The sequence below is a fragment of the Cyanistes caeruleus genome, chromosome 4 (genome assembly GCF_971803275.1).
Source record: "Cyanistes caeruleus chromosome 4, bCyaCae1.hap1.1, whole genome shotgun sequence".
Classification (NCBI taxonomy): domain Eukaryota; kingdom Metazoa; phylum Chordata; class Aves; order Passeriformes; family Paridae; genus Cyanistes; species Cyanistes caeruleus.
The window spans coordinates 61,530,794-61,552,823 of NC_141704.1; the positions used below are offsets into that span (position 1 = coordinate 61,530,794).

The 22,030-nt window shown below is 40.3% G+C and overlaps 1 long non-coding RNA gene across 2 annotated transcripts; it reads left to right on the top strand.

Moving 5' to 3' along the window:
- Positions 1-890: 890 nt before the first annotated feature.
- Positions 891-6,866, top strand: LOC111923416 (uncharacterized). Of its 2 annotated transcripts, XR_015285725.1 has the most exons (4): positions 891-1,072; positions 3,274-3,464; positions 5,779-5,866; positions 5,974-6,866. It is a non-coding gene; the product is annotated as an uncharacterized LOC111923416 (long non-coding RNA). The 2 variants fall into 2 exon arrangements; XR_002861074.2 differs by lacking the exons at positions 891-1,072; positions 3,274-3,464 and adding an exon at positions 5,464-5,598.
- Positions 6,867-22,030: the final 15,164 nt, after the last annotated feature.

The window sequence follows — 22,030 nt, forward strand, 5'->3', positions numbered from 1 at the left end:
AAAACCTCAAAAAAATCAGCCTAATATCTGTATTATTTCTATTTATACAAAAACTTTCACAAAGCATAGAAGATACCCCCTCTCTCTTTCGCTTTCTCTCCGTTCATTTAATAACAGGAAAAAAATAGAAAAAACTCTCCAGGGCCCCATTAGTAAGTTAGAATTCTGAGCAGAGATAAAAGATGCCTTCTTGCATTTCATCCCTAACTCCTGGGTCTTTGTTTGGCTGTTGCTTAGGGATCAAGCAATTAAGTTGTTTTCACATCTCCCACAGAGACCCTGAGTCAGGCTCAGTATTCAATAAAAGCATGGCAGTAATGAAGGCCCAAGAAACTTCAAGACTTGGGGACAAGGTGATTTATCCAAGGTCCCACAGAAGAGTAGTCCAAGAAGAGGCTGCTACAGCTGTGACTGCAATCACACTGTGCCACATACTCCCAGTGTGAGGCTCCAGTCCTGACATGCTACACTGGTTACCAGTTCCTTGTATAAACATAAATGCGTGTGCCAGAGCTTGACACATGCTGGCTTTCTTTATGATACTCAGTTTAACCATGGGAGAACAGCAAAGTTCTTGAAAACTGGTGTCCCATAATTCACTGGTCTTCAGAGAAAAAACTGAGCCCTGAGAAACGGGAGAAAAATGTTTTAGCTTAAAGAAAAAAGCAGCAGCTAAGAAAATAGGGCTGAAGAAAGGCAGCAGCTGAGCAGCAGGATAAGGCACCTTTCCAGTCTGGGAAACAACCCCCTACCACCACCACCGAGCACCACCCAGTGTGTAGTCAGATATCCCTTGTAAAGGGATAAGATCCCAAATCGGAACAGGCAGGTGGAAGAAAGGAGGTGTCCACTTAATTTTCAGCTTATCCCTTCAAAACTCTATTAGCCCTGATCACCTGGGTAGCTGAGACCATGGGCAGCTGCAGCCACCAGTGCTGATTGCATGGTCTCATCACCTTGGAGGAAATATTTAGGGTTATCTTGAGTTTTTCAGTGTTCTCATTCTCTAGGAGCCAGGCCCTGCAGATTCTGCTTAACATTAATGCAATTTCTTGTCAGTTCAGGAAAAAAGGTAAGCCTGTGACTGTGAGCTAGTTTCACTCAGAGCCTTTTTGCCTCAGGTTCTAATTTCAGAATCAGCCTTAATTTAAGATCTTTTTTGACAGAAATATTTGAAATCCTTCTAAAACAAACAGAAGAAACCAGATCTATCTGGATGTATAATGAAGAAAACTAATCAGATTGAGTTCTGAAACACTATTAACTTATTGCTCTATTACACAGTTTTCTGGTAGTTTACAAGAGCTCCTTTATACTATAATTATTTACTTCTTTGGTTTTTGGTCTATAAAAAAACTCTACTACACAGTATGTCTCAGACATATTCTTATGGCAATCACTTTCCTAGAATTATTTTACGCTCCAAAATGGAAATATTTCCATTTATCTACTTAAAGTTAAGTGCAAATGTTCCACAATTCTTTTTCTTTTGGCAGAGATAAAAAAGATTTTAGGTTGAGTACCAACAGTACTTATTCATACTTACATATATTGTTACATATTTATTTGTAGATGTGCATTTGTACCTTAGGAAATTGCTCTCCTAAATAATTTCTTTAGTACCATAATATGCTTAAAAACCTCCCATCACTCTAAACAAAGGACGTTATTTTCTTTAAATATTTTTCTTCCAGTATCACTCAAAAAGGGAACACTGAATGTGAGAAGTATGTGCTGCTCCTAGTGTATTTCTGCAGTCTTTTAGAGTCGCTGCAACTCAGGATGCCATTTATTTTTAATTTTTTTTCAGTTTACTGTTGAGACATAGCAGGGTTTGATTTTTCTTCCAGTGAGGCAAATTGACAGGGATTAGAAAAAGACAGGTTCTTGGAAAAATAAACAAGCCCGAGAACTGCCAATTTCTACAGGCCCTACCACCACCACTGCTAAGTGTGTAACTCTCCAATCACTGTGTTTGAAAGCTTTGGGCAGGTACAGACACAGAAGTCATTACTGTCACTCAGATCCCTTGGAGCTGGCACAAGACAAATTCGTGTGCATCAGTTACTGAAGGTGTTATCTGCTAATTGATTCACTCAGCACAATGTCAGGCTTTGAGTTTAGTCCCCAGTCCCTTGTTGTTTTCATATCAGGCAGCAACACAGCACTGGGGGTGCAGAGACAATGTGTGTGGAGCAGAGTACACGGGGGACAAAAGGGCATCCCAGATATCTGAGCACAGGAAAATGGCATTTATTCTTTCAGCTGGTGGCAAATATAAAAAAAAAAAAAAAAAAAGAAAAAAAAAAAAAGAAAAAAAAAAAAAAGAAAAAAAAAAAAAAAAGGTTATATTTCTCTCTGGCTGAATAGAAGAACACAAACAGATTTGAGGTAAAATGTCCAAAGCTGCATCTTTGAGGAATTTCACAAAGAAATAGAAAGACATTTTGCAAGATATCTGTTACAGATGACAATATAGTATTGGCTTTTGCATTTATGTATTAGCTTCCGCCCATTATTAATCACAAAGATTTTGATATGGTACAATTTATGTTTCCTTTTAACTGCTTTCTAGTATAGTATAATCTGTCAGTTTATGTATGCACCATATCGTTTATAAAAATAGTGTAGTGAATATATGATATTATAGGCCTTAACTAAACACTGGGTGCTAAAATACCTTTATGTAACAGAAATAGCTGGTGTAAAGTAATCATGTTAACCCCCCTTCCCCAGTGACTGAATTCTCCTAGTGATAAGATAAATGTGACACAAACCAGAGCACGGAAGGGCAATTAGAAAAAATACCACATAATATTTAAGGAGGACATACTAAATCCTTATCAGAGGGCATAAACCCACAGGATGCAGACACAAGAAGAAATAAAATACATTAACTTGACGCACAGGATGTCATGCAGATAAACCAGAGTATGAAGAAACCAAACAGAAGAATTCCTGTAATATCAAACAGTTCACAAGAATGTGTGAATAATGTATGGCCCTTTTGAATATGCATGTATCTCAGTACCATAACAGTATAAAGGTAACACTGTTGGGGACTACCAGTGTGTTCTTTGGCTGTTTACCAGGAGCACCCCAGCGCTGGACTTTCATCTCATATTCTATCCCTTATTAAACTTTTTAAAAATCCTAAAGCGTGAACTTTGTTTTTCACAGGTCTTACTGTTGAGGTAGTCCAGGATTCTCTCTGCAATGTCTTTTTCATCTCCAGCCATCTGTTTTGCTGAGTGCTAATTCCTCTTTCCGCAGCAACATCCGCGCTATTTGTATTGACTTGTGAGACATCAAACCAGCAGCTGCTGCAGCAAACTGAATAATTCGAGCGGCAGAAGCAGGCACTTCCTCCCTGATCCATTTATGGACCAGTCAATCTTTAGACCTCCTTAAAAGGCCTATGATCCTAAGCAGGAGGGATTGAGGTGCCTGCACTGCCTTGAGAGGTACGTGGGCTTCAAAAACACTCACTTTGTAGGCCCAACCTAGTTCTGACAAAGCTCCTTACACTTTGAGCCCCAAAGTGATCTTTTACTCCTGCTTTGATGTGGACAGCTTCTGCCCCAAGCTGCTTTGTTCGTGTCTTAGGGAGGCACACCTCCAGGTATGTGCACCTGGAGAAGATGTGCTGAGCTGCTGCAGCAAAGCCAGGATCTACACCTGTAGTGAGGCGACCAGGGTAGGATGGGCCTGGATACACTGGAAACCACGGTATATTTTAGGTGTTCATCTGCCACTGTCTGCTCTGAACCTGAATCCCATGCTTCTTGCAAGCACTGGTAAGACCCTTAAGCTCCATTAACTGGAAGCAGAGGTGCAGACAAAAATAATGTCCTGTCTGAAGTCAGATCAGCAGTGGCCATTAGCACATTGTTAATGCCTTCCTGCACTTTTCCTTATGCAGAGATAGCTGGGTTTGTTCCTCTTTCTCAGCTTTGTCTGAGCACAGTGCAAAGTTCCAGGATGTCACAGAATTGTCAAAAGGCAGTCAAGATTTATTGAGTGGTCACAGATCTTTTATAGCACGGCAACTTAATGGTTCTTCCTCTCCTTAAAATTCTGAACAAAAATTAACTAAGGAAAGTTTGCTTTTTGCAGTGCAATAAGCCAGAAGTGGAGGGGCAGGCAGTGATCTCTGCTCTGTGTGACCAGAGACAGGACCCAATGGAACGGCTGGAGCTGTGTCAGGGGAGGTTTAGGCTGGTTATCAGGAAAAATTCTTACCTCAGTGGGTGCTGGGGCACTGAACAGGGTCCCCAGGGAATGGTCATAGCCCCAAGGCTGCCAGAGCTCCAGGAGTGTTTGGACAACGCTCTCAGGGACGGGGGGGGGGGGGGGGGGGGGGGGGGGGGGGATTGTTAGGGTGTCTTGGGCAGGGAGAGGAGATGGACTGGATGATCCTTGTGGGCTCCTTCTAGCTCAGGATTTTCTGAGATACATGGTTTTGATAAATTGTCCTCATAAGCACAGTTTTCTGCTTCTGTTATTCACATAATTTACAGCTCCCCAGTGAGCAGACTGCCATAAGCAATGAAAGACACTCAAGTATGCTGTGAAAGTGTTGAGCAAAAGAAGAAGGGGGGGGTGGGGGGAAGCAACCTGAAAAAAATATCCAAATGTAATCAGAACAGAGTGGTGATTTTGACATGGTATCAGTAACTCCTCTTATTATGAGAAGATATTCAGATGTAATCAGGCTCCATATCACAGAAAATCAGAACTAATAACTGATGCAAATGTGTGCAGACTGGAGATAAAATGTTCTCAGGGTTTTATCTATTAAGTGTGAGGACAGCCTCACAGAGCTGGCAAAGGCTTTGAAAGGTCAGAGTACTCTACTGATTGATAATAACTACCTACTTGCAACTGACAAGCTTTCCTTCTTGTTGTATGAGTTTGCTTTCCTTATAATCCATTTAGTCCCTCTGCTTCCTTGAACAAACCTGCACTTGTTAAATACTGAGATGGAACATTCCTGAAAAGCTTGTTTATGTGAGGTTGATTTCAAGGACTGGATTTGTGATTGCACTCAGATCTACACACTAAACCACTGATGACTGAGTCATTAGTCAGAGCCTCTGCTGTCTCACACCTGTCACCTGTGATTCTCAATCACTTATAGAGAGCAAAATACTGTCATGAAATGGTTCCAAAGATCTTGATTTGACAACATTTTTACAGGTGTGAAATCTACAATAAAAAAAAATGTGAAGAAAGCAAATCCACATTCTGTTTATCAAATTATTTGGGGCTTTTGGTGGGTTCAGTTCTTCTCCATCACATCCTGGTAGCAGCTGTTACTTATGAGTGTCTAAAATCCCAGGAGAAATCAGGGCCCCTCAGTTGATTTCAGCCTACAAGAATATTGACAGGTCAAGTAATAAACACAGAAACCACGTACTCCATATTCTATTGCTTATATAATGACTGTTTCCCATGTTCTTTTGACCATTCACACTAGCACTGCTGCATCACCTTCATTCCTTCAAACTGATGTTAAATAAAGTGGATGATGAGAGGCAGAATGAGAAAGTGAGAGAAAGAAGAATCAATTCAGTTAATTAATGGATGACAAATTAAGTGAGTAAAAAAGTAGCTTCACAGTTGCAAGGGATATCAAATTCAGAAAGGAGGCTGAAGAGGAATAATGAGGGTACCAGACCTTGTAAAATATGATTAGGTTGTCTAATCTAGAGAAAGCAAACAACAGTAGAATTTGAAAAGTAAGGGTCAGATTATGACTTTGGCTTTCTACCACAGAGCTCTGCAGGAAGAGACATGGACCTGGGCAAGAGAAGACACTAGCAAAACCTCCTGGAGCTGTTGTTGGTTTGCTGGGAGAGATGAGGTAAGTCCTTTTACCTTTTCACCAGGTGGATTTCCTAAAAAAATGAAGTTTGTACAGCTCTGTTCCCTTTGCCTGACACCTCAGGAATTTCCTTGGCCATTTTCCAGCACAGGTGACAGAGAGGAGCCTCCAAAGATGATGTACCCCCTAAAGTTTCATGAAGACAGTTGTGCTGTGTTAAAGAAAGTCTTACCATTCCAGCCTGTGACTGAATACCCAAGTGTGATTTCAATCCCAGAGAAGAAGCCAGATATTACAGACAGATGTTAAGGAGTGGCCACCCACAGAAGTATTTTTTCTTCTTCTATCCTTAATTTTCATTCACATGTCCTTCTTATCTAGATTTTGAGTCCCATGAGACACCTGACTGTTGTTTTATCTTTAGACCACAGCATTGCTGGGAACCTCAGTCTGCCCAGATCTTCCCTGTGATGAATCTCATAACCAAACTATGTTCACCTCACCCAAGAAGTAAGAGTAAAATTTCACTAAAAAATAACATTATTTATAGAAAACACAGCACAAGAAACAAACACACCAAAACCTTGGGGTGACAAACAGAATTTTAAGTATTCATGAGTGAGACTGTATCCCAAATTCATTTCACAGATGTGGCAATTGTGTCCAAATAATTTAGCACACCTTGAAAGCCTGGTGACCTGCCTGCTCCATGACTTCATCCACAGTGCTCAGTGTTGTGCTATTGTAAAAACTGTGTGAAAATCAAAATGATAAGTCTGTCCCTACAAGAATTAAACAGCCATCCTTGGAGGTAATTGAAGAGCTGGTGTGGGCATTCTGCATAGCCTTCACAGATCTAGGAAATGGGTTAGTGCTATAGTGTTGTAAGGATGATTTTGAAAAACAAAACAGATTAATTAAAAGATAAGGAAGTGATAGATTAAGAAGAGAAATTCACCCTTATAATAATTTTATTATTTTCCTGTTCATTAGGTACAAATTTGAACACTGACTAATAAATCATACTGCTGTTAAGCCAGATGATTTTAGCATGAATTAATTAACTGAAAAGTTTTATCTACTTCAATTTTAATGGAATTTAACACATAATCAACTGAATATTTCTTTACTGAAGCCTTCTCACAGTACTAGTGGGAGCAAGAAGTGCCCCACTTCTTGAAAAGAAGAGAAACTTCTTGAGTTGTATTTAAAATATAGTGCATTATTTCTAACTCCAGGTGAAGGAAAGATTTTCAGTTAAGAATACCATAAAAAAAAAACAACCCTCATAATCCTGAAAGTATTTCAACACAAGTATTACCTAGGACACCCCTGATCTTTAGCTGGGAAAAAAGTCTCCTTACACCTCATAGGAAGGTGATTCTAGGAAAGATTTATTATTTTGATAGAAGAAACATTTTAGTATTTGCCTTCAAATAACTCAGTTCAGTTTTCAATTCTCATAAAACTAATTCTTTACTTAAAGAAAAGAATCTGAAATTTTGAGAATATGTTGTTTTGTTCCTCTGTAAGAGAGAGGTTTAGCATTTGCCTGAACTGCAAAGCTCTTCCGCAGCTGAATTGTAGAACTGTAAACTATCCCTTTTAACTGGAGAGACAAATCAAGGGTATCATCACACAGAAGAGAAAGAGGGTTAATAGTTTGCCATGAAGCACTTTGGAAGTGTATGAATTTGACATCTACTATGTGATATCATTAAGCACAGTGTTACTGCAGGATTATTTTATTTAAAAGTTCTCACTGCACAATTTAGCTTTCCATAAAATAATTTATATGGATGAATTGAAGGCAAAAGCTACACATATTGGTGCCATAAGGCATTGGATCCCCTTAGCAAATGCACTACACAGTTGAACATTAAAGTGTTGTCTTTGAACGGGATGAGTGAATAATGCCATGAACTTTTCAATTGTTTGCCATAAACTGAAAGATTCAGCAACTGAATGAGGTCAATGTCATTCAGCCGCTACCTTTTTTTACACATTTGTTCTAAATCATGAAAATAATTGTTTCTGGCTAAGCTTTATCAAGCTGAAAGCAAAACTGCCTGTCCCATTTTTTTCCGTATCCATAAAAATACCTGCACATGGCAAATTATAAGAGCTATGCTTTACATTCTTGGAGTTTATATAGCTTAAGTGGGTGTCACAGTAAATAGTGAATGCACATAAATCCTTTTGTTCTAAAGGGGTTTAGCAGAAGAAAATTGAGTGTTTTACAGAGGAGATTTTAACAGGCAACTTGTTTTGGGGCAATTCTAATAACTCTAAAAAAAGACCGAAATGAAAGAATGTGACAGAACTATGCAGCTATCAAGCTTTTTGCTGTTAACCTTTGTAATTATAAAAATCTTACTTTCCCTTAATCCTGTCACAAACATGAACCACTCTAAACATAACTTGCTGTGTTCCAGGTTATCAGGAGATGTTACTCAGCAATGCTTTTAGCACTTTAATGAATTGCATTGATTTTACTGAGCCTCATTTCTCTCAAGGACATAGAACCACAGAACCACTGGGTTGGAAAAGCCCTCCAAGATCACCAAGTCCACCCTGAGACCAGTCAATCCCCACCTTGTCACTCATCCAAGAGAACTGAGTGCCACATCCATTTGTTCCTTGATCACCTCCAGAGACAGAGATCCCACCCGCTCCCGGGGCAACCCCTACTGATGCCTGACCACCCTTGCCATGAAGAAATTCCTCCTGATGTCCAACCTGAGCCTCCCCTGGCACAGCTTGAGGACATTTCCTCTTGTCCTGTCCCTTGTTCCCTGGGAGCAGAGCCCCAGCTGTCCCCTCCTGTCAGGGAGTTGTGCAGAGCCAGAAGGTTCCCCCTGAGCCTCCTTTTCTCCAGGCTGAGCCCCTTTCCCAGCTCCCTCAGCCCCTCCTGGTGCTCCAAAGCCTTCCCCAGCTCCATTCCCTTCTCTGGACACGCTCCAGCTCCTCAATGTCCATCTTGTCCTGAGGTTCCCAAGCTGCCCCAGGATCTGAGGTGTGGCCCCAGCAGTGCCCAGCACAGGGACAGTCACTGCCCTGGCCCTGCAGCCACACCACGGCTGGCACAGCCCAGGTGCCTTTGGCCTTTTGCCCCCCTGGGCTCCTGTCCAGCCTCTGTCCCCAGCACCCCCAGGGCCTTTCCCAGCTTTCCAGCCCCTCTGCCCCAGCCTGGAGCTGCAGGGGTTGGTGTGAGCCAAGGGCAGCACCCAGGACCTGGCCTTGTTGACCCTCAGACCACTGGCCTGGGCCCATGGATCCAGCCTGTCCAGATCCCCCTGCAGAGCCTTCCTGCCCCCAGCAGACCCACACTCACACCTAGCTGGGTGTCATCTGAGAAATGACTGAGGGAGCACTCAATCCCCTTGTCCTGATCAAAGATAAAGATATTAAGCAGGACTGGCCCCAGTCCTGAGCTCTGGGGATTCCACTGGTGCCTCGCCACCAGCTGCATGGGACACCATTCACCACCACAGGATGTGGCTATGGATGCTTTACCCTGAGGTATAATTGAGGAACAGTTTTTGATGTCCAAAATTTCCCTAAACTGTAGACAGCAGCAAATCTTTCAGTGTTTTCTACTGGGCTTTAATTGAAAGGATAAAAATTAATGCGGGAACCTTTTTCTATCTTCTTATAACAGTTGTTCTCTAAATCTGACTCCTCATCTCATTAACTGCCTTAAGTTACAGTATAAATACAAATATTTGAGGGTGGAAGGTTATTATCTTCTCCCTTCATGACATAAGTAGATTGCATGGTACATCAATGTCCACTGGAAGTACTAATGTTATTGTGGAGCAAATTAATTGCTTAATTCCACTCTCTAAGCTTCCAGCTAATTAGCAGAATAGCACTAAGCATTAGTTACCAGCTCTACAGTATTTCTTTGAAGTGTTGCTCACTTTGTTCATTTTCTATGAAGTCATAGCTACTCCCAAAAATGAACTCTCAGCATCAAATGGCATTTAAGAATTTAAGCATAAATGGAGGTATTTCAGATTTCGTATCAACCAAATTGTACATTCAAATAATCCTAATCCCAAGATTAGCTGTACTTCTGGAAAATATTTCAGTATATAAACACAGCATAGATGCATGATACAAAGGGTAAATTATTCTGTGGTCTCCAAAGAAATTGTGCAATTCCTTTGGATTACACAGAGTATTTAATCAAATAGCAAAAGTTCAACAAACTGTATTATATGACTCATAAACTTACTTTTCTTTGGAGAATGCTGTTGAATACACAAATTACCTAAATAACAGTTAGTTCTCTGGGATGTAACCACTGCATGCTGATTTCTCTTCTTCAGTTCTCTTCCAGTTCACTGCCGTCTTTCCAGCATTGCTGTGAGACTTTAAAAGATAAAAAGGCTTTAGAATCTCAGAAAATGTTGCCCAGAACATCCACCATCAGATGTAAACCCATGTGCATGTTTTTCCTGCTCTGGATGGGACTGGCAAAAGTTATACTGAAAATCAATTAGAAAAAAAAAATCAATTAAAGTCTGTATAGTTATTGTAAAACCAAAATTGGTTCAGATCAATTCACATAATCTCCATTTCAAATTGATGTTATATCAGGAGAACTGAAATAAAAATTCTATCAATTCACATTTTAAAATCTTTTAAATAATTCTATCTCTATAGTGTTTATTTATTCCATGCCTTATATTTCAAAAATATAAATGTGCTTTCTTTCTTCATCCTGTATACTGGAAACTATTTTGTATAGAGCATTGAATTTTCTCAAGACAGCTGTAAATTTTGGTCCAGAGATGTTTTTATATGTTTTAGCTTACTGCAGCTGAACAGAGCATGCATGCTCAGGGGGACACCACAAACTTGACTTGTGAATTGTGAAATGGTTTGGGTTGGAAGTGGCCTTAAAACCATTCTCATCCCACCTCTGCCATGGTCAGGGGCACTTTCCACTCTCCCAGGTTGCTCCAAGCTCCATCCAGTCTGGCTTTAAACTCTTCCAGTGAGGACGCAGCCACAAGTTCTCTGAGCAGCCTGTGTCACAGCCTTACCAGAATTCTAAAATTAGATCATTAAAACTGCCAGGTTAGTTTTGTTGTAGCCCTTTGACTGTCAGTGCCCCAGGACTGACAGGATATTTGGAAAACTCCAAAGAAAAGAACCCAGCCTGGGAGATGACATGGTGGGTCTGTGCTTATTTGTCATCTGTCAGGACCATAATCCTAGTTTATGTATAAAATCTGTTAATTAGAGCTGTAATGAACTGTTCAGTTCATTTTGTTCATGCAGTAGCTTGCAGATTTATAGACAAAAGCCAGTTCCTGAAGACCCAGGGAAGTAACTAAGTACACAATGTTTCAAGGAAATAACTCAGGTGTTTTCAGTGACAGTAAGTATATTATGCTATCATTGCCCTGCCCTAGGGTGTCCTCAGGACAGGTTTTTAAAACAGTCTTATTCTTGCAATTCATTTTATCATTTTACCAACACAGATGTCAGGGATCCTTTAGTAAATTTTTCAAATAACTCCGTAGGAAAACTTGTTCTTCCCAAAGAAGTCACTGCCAAGTTTCTGTGACCCAAACTCTGATCCTTAAAATTAATTATTTGTGTATCAATTTAAATTAAATAGACCTATTGGCAGAAGAGATTTTTTTTTTTTGCAAAGGATTGATGATGATTGGATCTGTGAAGATTAAAAAACCAGCTAGAGATCTTACTGCATACTGACAATTGTCCTTTTGATCTTTCACCTTTGCAAGTAGCGTATTTAATATTTCAACTGGCAAAATGCCACTTACAAAGAGTGAACAGCAAAAAGTGCCAAAAGTCCAGCTCTTATGTCAGTTAAATAACATTTAGAAATGTGCTTTTGGTTTTCCTTATCATTTGAAAGTCTTGGTGCTCTAAGGCAAGTGTCTGCTTGCAAACTGAGCTACGAGCCTTGATAAAATATGGCAGCATAAAGCCCAGTGACTGTAAAAAATATGCACTTACAGTTTTTAGCAAGCCATAAGTTACCAGAGGAAATTCTAATTGGGAAGAACAGATCAGATCTATCTTTTGGAAAGTGTCCAACAACAAAAGGTAAAATAATTCAGAGGCAGTAGCAAGATTTCATCACTGCATTTCATTTAATTTAATATAATTTCATTTCTAGTGAGTTAGTTCCTTTAAACATCATGAGGTAATATTAGGAAGGCATTACTTCATGTCTTCTTGGTGGGAGGTGAGTTTATCCATGTGTTTCCCTTCTCTTCTGCAGGGAAGCAGAGATTTCTGCATCTTTCCCTCTCTTTTTAGTCAGCAAAGTAGACTTTCTGACTTACAAAGCCCTTGTGTGAAAGGGCTAAATGACTAATTTTCATGATTTTGCAGCCTTGGAAAGGATATCACAGAATTCCAGTATGGATCAGGCTGGAAGAGACCATGGTGGGTCAGCTGGTCCCACCTCCCTGCTCCAGCAGGGCCATCCCAGAGCACAGGACCCAGGATTGTGTCCAGATGGTTCTGGAATATCTCCAGTGAGGAGACTCCCCACCCTCTCTGGACAATCTGTTCAGGGCTCAGTCACTGCCCAGGACAGAAGTTCTGTCTCATGTCCAGGTGGAACTTCCTGGGATCAGTCCCTGCCCGTTCCTCTGGTGCCATCGCTGGGCCCCCCAGAGCAGAGCCTGGGCCCTGCTCTGAGCCCTCCCTGCTCACAGGGACACCCAGGGCTGAGGGCCCCTCTCAGCTGGGGCTCCTCTCGAGGCTGGACAGCCCCAGCTCCCTCAGCCTTTCCCTGTCAGATGCTCCAGGCCCCAAATCATCTCTGCAGCCTCTGCTGGCCCCGCTCCAGGAGCTCCCTGTCCCTCCTCTGCTGAGGAGCCCAGGGCTGGACACAGCTCTCCAGATGTGCCTGGCAGGGCTGGGCAGAGGGACAGCATTACTCCCTGAGCTGCTGGAACTGCTCTTCCTGATATCCCCCAGGATCCCATTTGTCTCCTTGCCCCCAGGACACACTGCTGGCTCAGGGACAGCCTTATTGCCTTGTGCCTCAGGCTGATTGGAGCCTTGTTTGCTCCCGGTACTTTCACTGGCAATATGAATCAAAGGATTCAGGATGTGTCAACTCCCTTTTGTCCAGATGTTATCAAAATTTACAACCAGACCTTCCTGGTTGCCACCAGTCAGTAGCAGGCTTGTGCCTGGGAGTGCAAGTGTTCAATTTTAGAAATTTTCTCATGTACAGACTATTATCAACTGCCTGTCAGCGCTCACAATTTAAGTCATCTTTTGTCTACCCCAGAGACCCAGTCCTGAGAAAACACGGTACTCCAGCATACAGAAATTGGCTCTGATCTCTCCTCTTTTGACTTGTATCACCATAAATCAGACTTGCAATGACATGTAATGTCACTAGGGCTTCTGTGTAATGTCCTTTTCCCAGCTTTTAATAATAAGAACTCTTATCATTAATGTTTTGTTTTCTTCACAAAGGTTTTCTGGAATCCCCAGAGCAAAGATGTCTGGGAAGCAGGAGAGCCTCTCCAGGCACAGTCCCTGCCTGGTGGGCTCATGGTGGTGGAGTATATTTTTGGGAAACCCTTCTTTAAATATTAGAGCATAGGGCTATTTTTAATATTATGTATTATCAAGCATTTGTGTATTGAATTTCTACGAAGAGCAAGCCTGGAAATAGTTTGATTTTCTACCTTTCCTTTAGGATCCTGTAGTAACTGACTGTATTTTGACACATTAAATGCATTGGCTCCCTTCCAGCCTTCATTTTCCAGACTGTCCCAGTTAGAAAAGGGTTCAACTCTGTGCTGTACAATTAATAAATGCTATTCAGTAATAGGTTTCATCCTTCAAACATGATTTCACAACAAACAGGATTGTTATGAAGCAGAAACCTAATTAATGTTCTTCACCAATTTCCTTTCTTTCTGCTTCGTAGAGAAATTATTAACCTTCAGAACAGAAGAATTTGGAGCAGTAGGAATTTGGAAAGCATATGTCAAAAGTTTTTTAAAAATTTTTCTTGCTGTTCAAAAGTGTTGGAGCAGACACATTTCTTCAAGGCACTGAGTATAAAATACATGTGTGCATGTACATTTATGAGATATACAGCTAATTTGTCTCACTGGAAATATTTGGCTGTTAAGATAACAGAGTTTAAATTTCTCTTGAGCTGTGAGACCTGCCACGTCTCTCTAGCTCATATTGATAAGAATGAAAGATGACCTTGTTTTATGTCTTTTTAGATACCTTTATCATTTATTTAAACAATCTGAATGGGGGAACCTAATCACCAATAGAGAGAAAACGCCTAAATACATTTTAAACTGTTTTGTCCTGCCACATCTTATAAATCAAACAAATCTATACTAGAACATATTGTAATCTTTACCACCCCTTTCTATTTCAGTTTATTATGCACAGAAGAAATTACACTCCTATGTGTATACACTCCTATAAATGTCCTAATTTTTTTCTTAGTCATTATGAGATCTAAAGATTTGGAGAAAATAGTCTTCTCAAAACTTAAGTGGACATAAACGGATGTGAGGACAAGCAAAATGTGTAGGAAATGTGGCTGGGAAGTTCCTCCAGCATCTGGCAGAGCCACATGGTTGAAAGGCATAGTGTAAACAGATGGTTTAGGGAAGTTGGAATCAATTTCCCATTGACCTTATGGCCAGGATTTCACCCATCAGTGTTCAAGAAATCAAGAACATTAATCCAGTACAATTGCTTACATGTAGCTGTAATCAGGGAGCTAAAAAATATCAGAGCTCCTCATGCCTGCCCAAGGACAGATGCTATCACTGGCACAAAAAGCTGGAAACATCTTCCTGTTTACTCAAGTCTCAGAAGTGATACTTTAGAACCTCATTTCTACTTAATGTAACTGAGCTTTTTCATGCTTTTCTTTTCTTGGGGTTTTGGGGGTATTTTTTTTTGTTTGTTTTTGGTCCCTCTGGTCCTAATCAATGATTATTCTTGGAGCTCTGTCCTCTGGTCTGGCATACTGTATTCCTACCAACAGGAGGGTATCCTCAGAACCAGCAATTCTGCCCAGTAAAGACACCGAAAAATTTTGTGGAAGTTTAAAATTCCCCAGAAATGTCTCTGCTGTCCCTTAATATTGTTGCCAGGTGAAAGAGCAGTATCAGTCAGATCTTTCTTAAAGCCTTGGAATGAAAAATAGGGGGACAGTCTTTGTTTAAGAAAAAAATTGAGTTAATCTCCTGATTTGTTGCATATCTGAAAGCAAGATGTCTTATTTTATGATGATTTATAGGAATGCATTGAAATTAGTTGTCTTTTTTTAAAATGATAACTTTTCATTTTCCTGTAAAATAGATGCTCTGATGATGTTGATAAACAATCCTGATTCAGTTTTCCTTCCCCTTGATAGACTTCTCCAGTGTCCTGAACATATTTCATCAAATTCCTCCTTGTTTCTGGAGTGCTTATATCACAGCATTTTTATGGGCCATGATTTATTTTCCTTTTAAAAATAACTTGTTCATCCCTCTCTGATTTCTTCTCCTACTTTGCAATACTTTTATTGACAAGCAGGTTTATTTTGCTTGTGTTAGAGATATAAAACATATTTACAGCAGCCACATTTTTAAATAGTTTTTCATAGTGTTTGTGTGTCTGAGAAAGGTCTCAGCCCTTCATTAAACATTTTAATTCCACAATGCCTACGTGCCAAGCAGATAAGCCCTGCTATGTCAGGTTCCACATGAAGAAAAATTACTGGATTCCCTTGATTCATCTCTGAGGCAGACTAGGGAGAAAAACAGAGCCAGCAAAGTGGGCTTGGTAGAGGAAATAGTAGTAGAAACAGAATAAACACCACATATACTGGTAACTTTCAAGTGGGAAATGCCACTGAAGTGAGACACCTTCCCAAAGTGGAAGATTGTTTAAAGAACACTTCATAGGGTGCTTGATAGGTTTAGTTCTCCCTATCCAAGGACTTTTAGATTCTTAGTGGCTTGGCTAGAATTCACTACTATTTCTCACAGCCACGAGTATCAGTAACCCCCAGGATAATACGATCCCTGCAAAGCCGTTATCAGAAGGTATTTTGTTTTTTTCTTCTCATGGCATGGTCTGTTTCAAAGCTTTCAGTGCCATTCCAACCTGAATTAAATAGCTCTGTTTTTTTTTAAAGTCCTGACTCATTACAGAGTATCACAACTTAAGTAGTCACCAATTTCCTTTATAATTCTTGCTTTTTTTTTGGCACAGGCTTGACACTGCACACCCATCAGTGGTAAAAAGCAAGACTTGGTCAAGTGTGATAAAAAAAATTAGGAAAGAGAAATGCAAAGTATTATAGTTGGGCAGAAACAATGACCCTCAGTAATTTAGGTTGGGAAACTTCTGGTATGAAACAGTTGTGTAAAACAGGATCCGAGGGCTGCAGTAGATTCCAAGCAGGAGCTCAGTTGATGAGATGAAGTTATTCAGAAGAGGGCAAATATGGTCTGGTGTTGCAGGAACAAAACTAGAGCCTGAAAAATAGGTGTTTCCTTCTGTTCACAGCTAGGTAGGTTGCACCTACTAGGGAAAAGTGCCCACTTTTGGGCATGATACTTCAAGAAAATGTAGTTTCACAGAGGATAGTCAAGTACAGAGCAATCTGATGAACCAGCAGCTGGAAAGGGTGGTTTGCAGAGAAAGTATGAATGAGATCAGGTAACCTGAAGAAGGACTGAAGAAAGGATATGTGGAATCTGAGATAGACAAGTTATACATGTTGTAAAGGAAAGAGAATAATAGGTTTCAGGGTTTGGAGTAGAACAGGCAAGAAATAGATTGCTTCAATTGCAAAACGGATGAGTGACACATATTATTAGGGCATATTGGTATTGCAAGCAGGTTAAATGTTCTCAGCTTCTGAGAAGGGTTTAATACCTGAATAGTCAGGACAGCTGGAAAATTCTCCTTGGTGTACTTATTTTTTTCTTCAAAGTCAGTACATGCTTTTTGAAATATAACACCTTATTTAGCCAGCAAGAAAAAGAAACTGGATTTCCTTGCTCTGAACTCGCATTAACTTCCCCAAAGCAGTTATTGCAGCCAGCATGAGCCTGTGGGAAGTGGAGCCCTGAGACTATAATCAGTCAGCAATGCACAGACCATTAGATGTGAATAAACAGTGAGACAGCCTAAAGCAAACAGCATTATTATATATTATATATTATTATATAATTTCTTTTCAGACACCCAAGAAAAGCAGGGAACAAACTGATTTGAGAAGAGCTCATCAGGTGACATTCTCCCTTGTGCTTTCCACTAAACCATCAGGACTAGAGCCTTCATTCAAGGAATGCCAGCCACTCTGTGAGGCCTTCCCAGGGAGTCATTGGGAATTTTTTTTCACAGTCTTACAGAGGAGTTGGGGTTGGAAAGGACCTGAGAGACTGGCTGGTCCATCCACCCTATTCAGCCTGGAACTAGCTGCCTAGGACAGCAACTCATCTGACATTTTATGTAAATTAAACACACTTCAGAGTGTGTTTTTCTTCTAGCTCAGAGAAAGATGCCAAGTAGCTAATGAGGGACACAGCATATTGTCAGTTTTCACTGTGGTCACAGAAAGCAGAGAATGTTTGCAATGTTTGGGTTGAATGATGTAGCACATTATATTTTCTTGATTGTATTTTCTATGGAACATATTGGGTAAAGAATTCCCTATACAGTGTGCCTCTGGAGCAACCACTGAAAAATAAATGGGATTACTTAAAAAAATTAAATTCTTAGTCATAGAGACTGAACTTTGAAGCAGGAAAAGTTTTTTACGTTATGAATGTGCTAACTTGCCGAAAGAGGTGATTTTTGCTGTTTCTCAAAGGCCTTCTGAAAATGAAAAAATCTTATTCTAATTCATCTTAAAATTGTTTCTTCAGCAGCAGTGTTTTCTGTACTTGTTTTTTGGTTTCAACAAAGACCATGAGTCTTTGAAAATATTATGGCAGTTCTATATCAGGAAGTAGTGAGCAGTTCAGACAGAAGTCTTCTGTTGACTGGAATATCAGTCTTTTTGGAGGGGTAAAAGTGTGTTAAACTTATAACAGGACAAAAACTATGGAATGACTGCAATGGGTACTCATCTAATATATGAAGAGGCTGGAATGAAACTGTCCAACTGATGTGAGTGGAAATGTCACTGCTACATCATAAATATTTAACCTGTCACTTGAATAATATGCAGGCACTCTCTACTTGTTGTTTGGATCTAGATGGCTGCAAAGAGGAATCTGTTTTTCAGATTTGTACTGTTTTTCCTTCCAGCTGCATAAGAATTTTCTTCTGATATTTACTGGTGCATCTCCCCAACTCACCTAAGCCAGCCTTTATTCCATGCTGGGGCAGCAGGGTTGGTAAGCACTGCCTTCTCTCTCTCACAAACCCCCAGTGTAAAATACCAAAAATACTACACTAAATCTGTGTCTGAAGGGCAGTGAGGCTGTGAGGAGAAACACCAGATTGTCTTGGCAGGTACACTGGCAAAGTCAGTCAATTACAGAGAAAGAGGAAGCTGATGAACACATTTGATGGTAATAGAGATACCATGCAAGAGAAGACAACAAAGGGATTCCAAAGGTGGCTTGCACAACCATTAACTGATGAATATAAATGAGGAGAGAGAATAGATTGACTTCCACATTCAAGTTTCAAAAATATATCTGTAATAAGATATTTCTTTACTAAACAGTACAGGCAAACTGGAGCCACAACAAAAAACAAAATTGGAAATTTGAGATGCTGTTTTTATCAAGTCCACTGCCAGAACCATATTTCTGCCTGATTAAATAATATGACAGCTCACACTGAAAAAAAAAGTCAGAGATTTCAGTCAGATACTTGGCCTTAAGTGCAAAAGTGTTTAGTGGACTACTGAAGAGGGAAATAATCTCACCTTACTTTCCATAATGTCATTCATATGTGTTTCTAGAATTATTTGACTGTATTCACTTAAACGAGGTTTTAGTAGAAACAGGACTCGGGGGAGTCCTGAAAAATATATTTTTCAGAGGATAATGAATAAAGAAGCACTACAGAGTGGCACAGTTTCAAATCTGGAGTCAATAGCAGAGAAGAACACTGATAGTGCCGAAGGGAGCTGCCAAGCCAACAAGGGGGATGGAAAGAAAGTAATAGAGTGGGAATCACAGGTCACTACAGAAAGGGTTCAACACTGATACTGACTATCTCATACATGGTTAGGGGATGCATTTATACCATCTCAAAAAATCCTAAAATTAAGTGAAAGTAACTTTTGTGCAAATCAGCTAAGGTTTTTATTTCTAAGGTTGATCAGGACTGAATAGAGTGATTGCATCTGATTTGGAAAACTTTTCCTGCAGAGAAATATCTCAAAAGGGGTGCTAAGATGATGGTGCCAGACTCTTTTCAGTGGTGCCCAGCAACAGGACAAGGAGCAATAGTCATAAACTGAAAACCAAAAAGTTTAATTTCAACATGAGGAAGAAATTCTTTCCATATAGGGTGGCAGAGCACTGGAACAGCTGCCCAGGGAGGGAATGGAGTCTCTCTCTCTGGGGACATTGCAAACTCATCCGCTCATGTTCCTGGGTGGTCCTGCTGTGGTCTGGTGATCTCCAGAAGTCCCTTCCAAGCCCAGTGTCATGGAGTCACTTTACCTTTAAGAGAGTTGGAGTTGCTGGGATCTGCCTGGAGTCTTTTCTCCTGACCAATTATCAGTCATTGCTGGGAATTGACAGCAGTTAGGCCATTAAAAAGTGGGATCAACTTGTGAACCCTACCTTAAAGTGTAAAAGCAGAGCTCTCTGGGTTCTCTTTGTTTTCTGGCTGTGAAGAGTGGCGGAGCTCCAGGCCTCCCGTTCCCTGCCCAGGCCATGCGGCCGGGCGGGGATGGGGCCGGGCCTGCCCCATCTCCCGGCCGGGAGATGGAGCGGGGGGGCCTGGGGAAGGTTTTCCTCGGGGCCGGGCCGAGCCGATCTCTGGCTCAGCTGCAGGTTTTGCTGTAACTACATTCACTAGAAACTGCCCAGTGAAGAGAGAGAGAGGCCCTGGACTTGCAGCGGGCTGGAGCAGCGACCACACTCTCCAGAGCAGCCATGAGGAACTTTCCGTCACAGACGGCTCCAGCTCCTGTTCGGCAGAGATCTCCGAACCATCTACAAAAGCCTGGGCAAGATTTTAACTCTTTCAATACCCAGATGAGACTTGCGGATTAATCTTTTTATCCAGAGAGAGAGAGAGAGTGATCAACATGAAAAGAGACTTTATAAACTACCAGTGACAGGAAAGAAAAGAAGCTTCAGGAAAGGTAGAGAATTAAGAAGATGCTTTAATTAAGCTGAAATATCTCCCTCTTAAAACTATGGAGATGGACAATGAAGTCCTGAAAAGAACTCCTTTAATTCATGATACAAGATCTAGAGAGGAATAGTGTTCAAAGTGTAAATTTGAGTAAAAAGTAATTATAGTATAGTGAAGTGCTGGGAGATTAAAAGCCTTGAGAGGCAATGAGAAAACTGTTTTCTGGTGAAGCTCACAGAAACAGATGAAGAAGACTTTTTTTTTTGCCTTTGAATAACTTATCCTTAAAAATGCTATCTCTAGACTCATGGCCCATACGCACTTCAGAGTGATGTGAAAATGGGAAGAGTGAACTCTAATAATAGCAGCTCTGGGCAGCTAACATTAGGGCAATGGAAAACTATAACAAAAATAGTTTTCTTGTGAGAAACTCCATAAATTAACGGGAAGAAACTTCTGTTTCTCTATAAAGACTGGTGAAAAGACTAGCAAGAATTGGAACTGTTTTAACCATCAAAGTTCCAGAGTTTTTGTCTCTGTTGTCATGTGAACGGGGAAGTGGTGGGTAGATAGGGGATAGAAGGGTTTTTCTGGAGGTTTATTCTGGTGTTCTTGTTGTTGTAGTTTGTCAATAAACTTTCTCTTTTTTCCCTTTTAAATTGTATGCCTGTTTTGCTCTTGTTCTAATCCATATCTCACAGCAAGAAGTAAGTAATTTTCTTAGTTATTGGTTTAAAACCACGACACCCAGCTACTCTGTGATTCTGTGACTCTGCAAATACTCTGCCAGAACTGTTGAATCAGCTCCAGCCCTAATTCAGATCTCCACTGAAAAGCATCTCGGCCTCTTAGCAAATATTATCCTCTGGATCCAGACATGTTGGTGGAGGTGGGAACTCCCAGATTAGTTTATCTCTTTGAGGCTGCCATCCTATGGACCTGCTGGCAGAGAAGAGTGTGATCACTCTCAGAAGTGCTGAAGGACAGTCAGCTGGTTTGTCTCAGTAAACCAGTTCAGACCCCACAATCAAAACTTTTGTGTAAAGGAGGATGTTCCAAAAGCTCCAGTTTTATCTTGGATTAAATGATGTACCATCTCATCTTTCTGAGTAATTTGGCTACTAACTTGCAAAACCAAGTTTTTGTAATTACATGCCTGCAAATACTATAGAAATCCAATTAAGTAAGAATTTAAACAAGAAGGATCTTTTTATAGGCTGTTGTGTAGTTTTATTTTGGTCAAAAAATCACTTGGAGAAAAAAGTTTCTAGGTTGGCTCAATGATCTGGAAAGTCTCTTGCAACCTTCACAATTCTGTGATTCTCTTATCTATACCTAATAGAAGAATATATGCAGGTCTCCTATTTATATGTATTTTAAGAGTTGTTATGGTAATTGGACTTATTCAGTATAATTCAGAGTACCAGTGATAGATCATTGTACTAGCAGATGGGGAAGGAACTAGCAATGCTTAAAAAATCAAATAACTCAAGTAAGAGCTGTGAGACTACTTCAAAATGCCATTATGAAATACATTCTAATGAATTAGTTCTGTTTGGTATTTGAAAGTTTATTTGACCCTATGAATATTCATGCAAGCTGCAATTTTTTTTAGCAGTAACATTCATTTAAAAACTTCAAATGAATCATGCCAATATGTGTTTGCCCTGAAAGTATTGTGAATTCTCAAATGACTCTGTTCGCATTCATTTTCCCATCTATAAAACTTATTCAAGTCCTTTTTCTTGCCCTTTTAAGTAGGATTGTATGGTGGAGACAACAAAATGAATACCCTGAGATTTAAGATGGTAACAGCACTGTATAAACAGCAAATTATAAGTAAAGAATGACAAAAGCAACTCCGGCCTGAGGCAGTTAATGAGA